Below are 9,830 nucleotides of genomic sequence, written 5' to 3' on the forward strand. Positions count from 1 at the left end.
CTGTTTTCTCTCATGGTCCACTTCTCTGTTGCTCTCATTTGCTCTCTGTGCCAGTGTCCTGCTCCTGTCTGTCTCTTAACGCAGTATTCCATGTTCTGGCTTCCTCACCTGTTTTTTGTATTGCTCTGTCCTTTTTCCTCTCTCTCTCCAGTTCCTGGGCCCTGTTTTTCAATTTTGTCCTTCCTGGTCCTGTGCCATGTTGTAATTTCATTTCTTGCACTGTCTCTCCTTGTATGGCTCCCTGCCAGTTTTTTTTAATTTTTCCCTAATCTGTCTTGTAGCCTATTGCTGTTTTTTCTTGCACTGTGTCTCTCTGTCCCCATCTTTATTTATTTCATTCTTCCCTCTCTGCCCTGTATACATGTCACTCTTTAGGTTTTCATTCTCCAATGTCTCTCTGTAGATTGCTCTTAATCCTGTTTTTTGAATCCTCCCTCTGTCCTGTGGCCTATTGCAATTTGTTCTTTCTCTGCCTCTCCTTTCTTCAGCTTTTGGTCCCTATTTTACAGTTTCTCCCCCTTGGCTCTGTATCCCATCTTTCCTAATCTCTCTGTCTGGCTCCTTGTGCCCATTCTGTAGTTCCTCCCTCTTTGCCCTACGGCCCGTTGCTATTTTTGTGTTCTCTATCCTGCTCTCTGTCCCGAGTCTTTAATCACTCCCTCTGTACCCTGTAGCAGTTTTTTCCCTGCCCTTTCTCCATTGCACTCCGGCTCCCTGTCCCTAACTTTTAATTATTTCCTCACTGCCCTGTGGTCTGTTGCTATCTTCCCTTTCTCTGTCTCTTTCTGTAAAGCTCCCGGTCCCTCTGTTTTTAAAATTCCTCCCTTTCTGTCCTCGAGTCCATTGCGGTTCTTCCTTTCTTTGTCTCTCTGTGGCTGGCTCCCACTCCCTGTTTTTCAGTTTCTTTTTCCATCTCTGTCTGGCTCTGGATCCCAATTTTTTAGTGCCACCTTCTCTGCCATGTAGCCTGTCTTTCTTTCCCCCTTACCCTTTATCCATCTCTCCCTCCACACCTCTGGCTCCCTGCCACTATGTTTTAATTCCTCGCTCTCTGCCCTCTAGGTGTTGCTGTACTTCCTGTGTGTGTCACGCCTGGACTGGCTTCTCTACCCTGTCTTTCCATTCCTCCCTCTTGTCCCTGTAGCCTGTTGCTATAATTTTCTTTCACTGTCTCTCTGTCTCTCTTTGGCTCTGGCTCCCTGCTTTTTCTTCCTCCCTCTCTCTGCCCTGTTGCCCCTGGCTGTTTTTTCTTGCTCCATCTGTCTCTGCCTGGCTCTGGCTCCCTATGTTTTCATTGCTCCTTCTCTGTCCTGTAGCCCATTAGTATTTTTCTTTCTCTGGCTCTCTTTGTCTGGCTCACTGTCCCTGTTGTTCAGTTTCTTCCTTCTCAGCCCTGTAGCATGTCACAATTCTCTTTTCTTTCTCCGTCTCTCCTTTCCCAGCTCTCCGTCCCTCACTTTTAGTCCTCCTCCCTTTCTCCGTCTCACTCTTTCTTGCTTCCTATCTCGGTATTTTACTTCCTCCCTCTCTGCTGCATAGCCTGTCACTTTTTACTTTTTTCCATCTATGTCCATCTCGCTGCCCCCATTTTCTAGTTCTTCCTCTCCGCCCTGTACCCTGTTGCTATTTTGCTATTGTTGCTATTTTGCCCCTCTCTGTCTGGCACCCTGTCCCAAGTTTTTAGTTCCTCCCTCTAACCCCTGTAGCCTCTCTGGATTTTTCCCTTGGTCTCTCTCTCTCTCTCTGGCTCCTTCCCTCCATGTTTTAGTCCCATGTTCTCTGTCCTATAGTGCCACGCTACTTTGTCTTTCTACATCTGTCTGTGTCCGGCTCCCTGCTGCTGTTTTTCCTCCCTTTTCGTCTTATAGCCAATTGCTGTTTTTATTGCGCATCGTCCCGTCCCGTGCCCCACCCCCCCCCGCCTGTTTATCCAGTTTTTATATATGCCTGAATATCTGATACCCTTGATGGGAAGTGATTTATTGAGGTAAATTAGATGCACAGATAACTTTTAATAACGGAGAAGTGCAACTACTAATACCTGAACTGAAACCTGTGGAAGTGAGAATTTTTATTTTATGGAACACACAAAAAACAGAGGAAGAAACGCCTGCAGGAGCAGGGGATGCAGTAACACCCTTGGTATGGGCTAGTGGAATGCCAGGTTGGTCTAAATTGGCAGAACCAGCAAAAGTTGTTCTAAAATCTGGACCTAAACCAGTAAGACAAAACCAGTATCCTATTAGGTGGAAGACTAGAAAGGGATTGGAAGAATTAAGAACGAAATTTTTGAATTACAGATTGTTGGATAGAGTTTGAATCAATATAACACCTTGATATTGCCAGCGAAAAAGCAAAATGGCAAGGAGTGTAGATTAGTTCAGGATTTAAGAGCTGTGAATCAGATTGTTCAAGATACCCACCTAGTAGTGCCTAACCCGTATACTTGCTGACACGCTTGAAGAGGAGGCATAAGTGGTTTACTGTACTTGATCTAAAGGATGCTTTTTTTCTGCATACCTCTAGACAAAGAGACAGGCAATATTCGCCTTTGAATGGGAAAGCCCCACCACTGGACGCAAAGCACAGCTTACCTGAACAGTGCTACCTCAAGAGTTCAAAACCAGTCCAACAAAATTTGGCAACCAGTTGGCAAAAGAGCTGGAATTATGGAAGAAGGAAAACCCCAAAGGAACAAAACTGCAGTACGTAGATGACGTTTTGTTGGCTGCAGAGACCCAGGGAGAGTGCATGCAGTTTCTACATGCCTGTTGAGTTTCTTAGGACAAGGAGGATATCGTGTATCAAAAAGCAAAGCTCAGGTGGGAAAAGAGACTGTGATTTATTTAGGTTTTGAGATTTCACAAGGACAATGGAGACCAGGAGCCAACAGGAAAGAAGCGATCTGCCAGACTCCGGGAGCAAGAACTGTACGGGAGCTCAGAGCGTGTTTGCTTATGGTTGAGTGGTGCATACTGTAGATTCTCAACTATGGACTATTGGTAAAACCCCTTTATGAAACCTTGAAGGGGTCAAAAGAGAACCAGCTGCTATGGACCCCTGAATGCCAAATAGCCTTTAAGGGCTTAAAAAAGGCTCTGATGTCAGCATCTGCATTGAGGCTGCCCAATTTCTCTAAGCCCTTTGAGCTATTTGTATATGAGCAACACCACCTTGCCCTCGTGTGCTGACTCAAAGACTGGGAACATGGAGAAGAGCTGTGGGGTATTTCTCCAAACAATTGGACAATGTAAGTAAAGGATGGCCAGGATATTTGCGTGCTGTAGCTGTTCTTTTAATCCAAGTTAGAAAATCAACAATAGGACAAAGAATCATGGTGTATGTTCTGCATATGGTGATTTCGGTCTTGGAGCAAAACGGGGGGGCATTGGCTGTCTCCAGGCTGCCTGCTTAAATATCTCCTGGTATCGGTTGACACCTCCTGAGGGTGGCTGGAAGCTTTCCCCTGTTGCACCAGCAAAGCCAGGGAAGTCACTAAGCTATTACTCAAAGCAATAGTACCAAGGTTTGGGGTACCGATGGGAATGTCCTCTGATCCAGGCCTGCATTTTGTGGCAGATTTTGTCCAGCAGTTAAGTAAAACCCGTGGTATCAAGTGGGATTTACATACCCCATGGAGGCCTCAGTCAAGCAGGAAGGTAGAAAGAATGAATCAAACCCTGAAACAGCAGATCAGTAAAATATGTCAAGAATCTTTAAAGTGTCCACGAGTCCTCCCACTAGCCCTTTTGAGAATCAGAATACCACCAATGTCAAGGAGTAAAATTAGCCTTTAAGAGGTGTTCTATAGAAATCCATACCAAGTGCCACTGATTCCAGGGGAATTGCATGTAAAGGGAAAAAAGGATTTAAAGTTAGATCTGATTTCTCTAGGGAAAATCCTTGTGGCTCTCCAACAACACATTGTTTTGACAGGGCCACTCACATTGGACACTCCTATCCATCAGTATCAACCAGGAGACTATGTGTGTATAAAACCATGGAACTCCAAACCTCTGCAAGAAAAACAGAAAGGACCCTTTCAGGTACTCCTGACAACCTGCACTGCAATCAAGGTAGGAGGAATCGAATCCTGGAATTATTACACCGAAGTAAAACCAGCATCAGTGCTGCTGAGAGAAGAACCTCAGTGGAAGGACATTTCGGCAGATAAAGATCCAAAAATCAATGTGACTGTTAGTTGACAAACTGAAAGTGTTTTGGTTGGGATAGCCATGATGTTCACCAACTGCTTAGCACGTCAGGGGACTAGTCATGACAACCTTTATGAGGAAGTGAAGATACAATTAGCCAAGAAACTCAATGTAACATGGTTGGATGTGTTCACAGGTAATGTTAGGCGGAACAGGATTCTCCTATGACCCTGTTCCTCTAGGGCAGCCAGAGTATTCTGTCTTAATGAAGTAGGATAACTTAATGATACTACAGCAAGAAAATATTACCAAGGTGGACTTACTAGCTTCTAATTGTACATTAGAAAAAGATAATAGTGTGATCTCAAGAGGTTGGCCTATGCAAAGATATCCCTTAAGAATAGGGGAGAGACCAAAAGCCATCAATTTAGGAAAAGCAAAAGACTGGTTGCTCTGTTGCAATATGACAAAGAATACTTCCACACCACGTTTTCAAGCCAGAAATAGTAAGTGTAGGTATTACATTTCTTCTACACAGAACGCCCCTGTACCATTCATCTTTTCAAATGGAACATCGAGCAGAACCTGATAGCTTTCAAACTCTATTTGGGGTCTGTTACAAAATAATACAATAGCTTGGGAAGGTAACTTTAATGGTACATATTGGATTTGTGGGAAAAAGGTGTATTGATGGTTGCCTGGGGGATGGTACAGGTCTTGCTTTCTAGGCTTATTGATGCCTCCATTTAGAGTATTACAGCAACTCCCAACAGGACAACCACGCTGGAGGAGAGAGGTAAATTTGAAAAACAGGCCTGTGGTATCAGAAGGGCAAAGGTTCTTCTTTACACTATGCCCTACGCGTGCAGCTGCGTCCTATGGAACTAAGATAAATCGACTCCGCAGTTTGCTAGAAGAAGTAGCTACTGATACCATTAAAGTATTGAACAGTACATCGTATGAAATGGCCCAAAATAGAATGGCGAATGTACAAAATCATATGGCTGTAATTATGTGCGAGCTAGTCAAGGAGGATCTTGGGCTCTTCTAGGACAAGAATGTTGTACATCTATAAATGATGGATTTGAGACACAGCAGAAAGGGATAAACTCAATTGAGAGGGCAGTGGAAGAGTAGGAAAGGCAAAAGGAGTCCTCTTCGTCGTGGTGGAGTTGGTTGACTTCATGGCTACCAAACCTGACTTAGGTAAACAAATTATTTGTAACAGTTATAGTCATGGTTGTTAAATATATTTTGTGCTATATCATTCTTCAGTGCCTACCTTTACTCGTGTCATGTTGTACCCAGTTGTGCATCCTTGAGAGTCAAAAATGTCATCAGAATTGTGCAATTTAGGTGAGACTCCCAAAGAAGTCTCAAAGGGGGAAACTGTTGCAGGTTGAAGTCACTGATATGTAAATATGTGCTCAAAACTCGAAATGTTTAGCAATGCTTAAGGGATACAATAACTACTAACCTTGAGAAGGAGGGCCTGGCATGTTAGCAAGGAAGGTACGGATGGACGTATGGCCAGACGATGCAGTTGGAAAACATTCGAGTGAGGAAGTTCTGGCTGCAAGAGAAGACAAGCTGATAAGGTGCTGCAGTCCACAGAAAAGCAGCTGGAAGTAGGACAAAGGTAATTGTGGGGTGTGGGGAAAGATCTTGGGGAGGGGCTGGTGGGGTGCTGGGGAAGCATGAGAAGCTGTGATGTTGGCATTTGTGGCCCAGTAGAGCTGAGAATGTGCTGGGGCATGATCCTGAAGTGCTTAAGCGTGAGGTCAGCTTTCTACTTGTGAATGGTTCCACTGAGCTGACTAGTCTGAAACTCATAGAAACTGACTCCCCAAATTACTTGCCGCATCGGTGCTATAGAAATCGAAAGAAAAAGTAATGAAGCACATCTTCAAATAAAAATTCCGAGGAAGCATGTATTCAAAAAATACCTGGAAATACTTATTTAATGGGAATACATTTAAGAAGGTACTGAAAACAGTGTGCCCAGATAACCCGTTAATGGGATCTGAAGCCGTTGCGTGTTGCTAACTAGCTATGTTTTCCTGTTTAGAACGCTGTTTTTCCTTCATCTCCTTCATGCTGTGTCTTTATATCCAGGATTGGGTCATCAGAAATTAAGCCCCCATCCTTCTCTGTAAGTATATGTAGATAATTCACCGGTAACAGAAACAGTTCTAGGTAGCAAAACTTCTGCCCTAGCTTGCGTGCTCAGGGGAGGAGAGCATACTCTCTTTTTATCGTGGTGAGTAGTACAGTGGGACTCTGAAGGGGCCTGTTGGGGGCTGCAGCAGTTCATGGTAGTAACATGGGACAAATTATTTTTGCAATACTGAAGGGAAAGTTGGTTTACATTAGGGGTTGTGGAAATACAAGGTTCTCCAAAAAGCGTAGGTGTCAGTACACTTTGCTAATGTTAGGCAAGTTGCTTGAGACATGTGGAAAGGAAAGTTTTGATTAATGAGTTGAGAAGCTCTCTGGTTTTAAGAAAAAGAAAACCTTGATTCTTCTGATAACTGGAAAAGATTCCAGCTGGTCACAAGTGCTACTGCCTATAGAATATAAGCTTTGGGAAGAGTCAGTAAAGGGAATTATGAAGAACATAAGCAGGATACTCTTCCAGATTACTAACATGCATATGTTTAGTTAATTGGAATATTGTAAGCATAAATATTTAAGCGATTTGTTAGAATTCAGTCCTTGTGTGCATATCTGCTGAGACCTGGCAACAGAGTTCTGGTGCTAATTCAGTGTGGTTTAAAAATTTGGTCTTGTCGATATTAAATCATAATGATGTGTATGTTATTCTGAGATGTAAGAGGACTTTCAGATCCTAGGCTTTCTCTTTTCCTGTTGATGAAATGGTTCATCTCCTAGAGCTGTTAAATACTGCTGTTTACAGGTTTGTAGCTTTGGTCGTTCATGCTGTGGAAGGAGAAAGGCATTCTCACTTTCCCCTAGAAGTGTGTCTGTGTATTGAAGTCCATCTGATCTTTTTATTTGTAGATTTGGATTCTAAATACTTACATATAAAGAGTTCTGGCTGTACAAATTATTGGTTGCTAGATGTCCATCAGGCTTGTATAGAAGAATGATACCCACATCAACTGAACACCTTGCTGTCTGGGAATCAAAAAGAGGTCTAGTTTTCATTCTGGAATAATAGTACCATGGGATTTCTCTTTCTGTCTCATATTGGCAGTTCTAGTTTTATTAAATCTGTTCCAGTGTTAGCCAAGAGAGAATTCCCTCATCTAATTTATGTGAAACAATATTGCTTAAGTCCAGGATGCTTGCAGAGAAATCCCAAGCTGAAAGCTTATGCCTATAAACATACTGTTTCAACCCCTCACCCTTCAAAATGGATGTTAACAACTGTATTAGTATTCTAATTCATCTCAGAGGAAGTTTTTTCTATGACACTTCAAATTCCTGCCCAAGTGGTTTTTGTTTCTGTGGTATTGGAGGAAGAGAAATAAACTGCTTGGACTGGGGGAAAGAGTTGCAGGAAGTTTGTCAGAAGTGCAAGCCAGCCGGATGGCTGGGTCCAGGAGGGTGAAAAGCTCTGGAAAATTAATCTAACAGCTTTCCTGGAAAGGACTGTGGCTTTTTTAGCGTGAATGTTGTATATGCTCTGAAACAGCAGTACACGTGCCGTTTTCCTTGTGTGTAAGTGTGGGTTACGGAGGGTGTTGACATTGTCCTCAGAAGATGGCAGTTCTCTTAAAACACTTTACAGAAGTAAGGCATCTGCTCCTGTAGAAGAAATCTAGCTGTGTGCCAGCCTGTGGCTCTCAAGCACATGCTATGAACTTGATAATGCAGGAGGGAAAGGTGTCATTTTTTTTTCTGCTTGCTAGCATTAATAATGAGTGGCCCTGACATATGTAAATGTACAGTCAAATTCTATTCACAACCCATTATTTTCTGAAAAAGGTGAGTAAGAATTACCTTCTACCCTCACCCTATTAAAAATCTGCTAAGGGACTTCACAGGATAAGGACAGCAGGGGTAAAAGGATACAGGAATAGAACTTGCATTTATTTTTGAGGTTAATACTCACCTACTGCCAGTGCAGAAATGGTTGAGTTTTTAGCCTTATTAAGTTTGGATTTAGACCTGCAAATTCCATACGTTCTTCAAGCGCTTTTGAGCAGAAAAAACAGCAAATGTGAAAATGGAGTTCCAGCTGCACCCTGGTTTCAGGACTTCAAGTTATGTGGTAAGTGTGCATTTCCAGATGCCTGAAGTACCTATCACCCAAGGAAAAGAACCCATTTTCTGCTGAGGGAGGAAGTGCCCTCTAATGATAAATCTTTGTACCTCAGAATGAGATAAAGCCTTAGTGGGAGCCAGAGCTGGAGTGCTTCTGTCTGGAAAATTAAGTCAATTCCCTGGTTTGTTCCAAGTAGATGGTAATTTCTTGGTTTTCTGTGGTTTTGTTAGGTTTTTTTTAAATTATTTTTCTTTTTTGTTTCATGCAGATACATTATCCTTTTCCTACTATGCTTTGAAGGCTGGTCAGGCTGGAAGCGGTATAGCAAGCACTCTTGTGTTACAAGGGGCTGCTCGCTTGACAAATAAAACATGAATTTAGTTTGCATGTCTTTGAAGTTGTCGTTCTGACGGCAAGGAATGGCTGTGATAAAGGTTTCTAGTTGGCTAAAGCTGATTCTGCGTGTTGGCTGATATGCAGAATCAGCACAGCTGACTTCTTTCCTAGCTTTCTAACTAGCAGGAGCTGTGAATACGTAAATCCATGTAACAAAAGCTTTGTTGGTATAGTTTATATAGTTTACTTCACATAGTACTGTATCTTTGCAGCACTGATTTTCATTTGGGGAGCCTGCAACAGCTTCGCACTTGAGCAGCACTGCCAGCTCTCTGGAGCTTGAGCGTCTGCAGCATGGTGGTAGCTGTTTCACTATGATCTTACTCCAGCCAAGGACATCCCTGCCTAACTGTGAGCCTTCACTAACTCATCAAAATAGTAGAAAATTAGCCAGCTTTTCTCTTGCTGAAAGTTTTCTGAATTTTGTGAATTGGCTGGGCTCATGTAGAGGTCTGGCAAGCACTGGGGTTCATGCGAAGTGAGCAGAAGATCAGAGAGGAGAGAAAGGGGAGCAGGAACGCCTTTCTGGGGGTATCTTGCTTGCGTTCTGGTTTACCGTTTTGTAGAAGTGTACACTAAAATGATGTGGGAGGACAGGCTATAGAGAGCCATCACCTTTGCAGCCTCTAAAGTTGTCAGTAAATACATGAAAATCTAAATCTAGTTCCTGACTTCATGTTGTTGCCCTTATCTGTATGTTTTCCTGTCCTGCTTTTCTGTCCCTCTCTTTCCCTCTTCATTTGTGCTAAGCTGTTGCAGCTTAAAAGCAGCTACAATTGACTAAGTGCCTCTGCTGACAAAGATTTTTCCTATAAAGTTTTTTTTCCTCGACAAATGTCACTGGGGGGAGTAGTGAGTTTGGAAGAGGTCCACAACTACTGCAACTGAAGTGTTTAGAAAAGGCAAAACTATGGAAATAAGTGTTTTATATTATCTTGTTTTCTTTGAAATGGGGGCAACAACTCAATCCAGCAACAGTGCCATTCCCTCTGGTACCAGTTTCCAGCTAGATGCTGACAAAACAAACTGAAGGTATAAAATCAAGACTG

The 9,830-nt window shown here is 42.8% G+C and overlaps 1 protein-coding gene across 2 annotated transcripts in view; it reads left to right on the forward strand.

Annotated features, from left to right (window-relative positions):
• IQGAP1 (IQ motif containing GTPase activating protein 1) overlaps nucleotides 1–5,423 on the forward strand; it is an 80,718-nt gene extending 75,295 nt beyond the window's left edge. The window contains exons 40-41 of one of the 2 annotated variants that reach the window (XM_055817884.1): nucleotides 2,527–3,250; nucleotides 3,937–5,423. The gene's annotated coding sequence lies outside the window, so the exon portion shown is untranslated. Of the gene's footprint in view, nucleotides 1–2,526 lie in introns of both variants that reach the window. The other variant, XM_055817874.1, reaches the window with a different exon arrangement.
• Nucleotides 5,424–9,830: the final 4,407 nt, after the last annotated feature.

The sequence above is a fragment of the Falco peregrinus genome, chromosome 1 (assembly GCF_023634155.1).
Source record: "Falco peregrinus isolate bFalPer1 chromosome 1, bFalPer1.pri, whole genome shotgun sequence".
Lineage (NCBI taxonomy): Eukaryota > Metazoa > Chordata > Aves > Falconiformes > Falconidae > Falco > Falco peregrinus.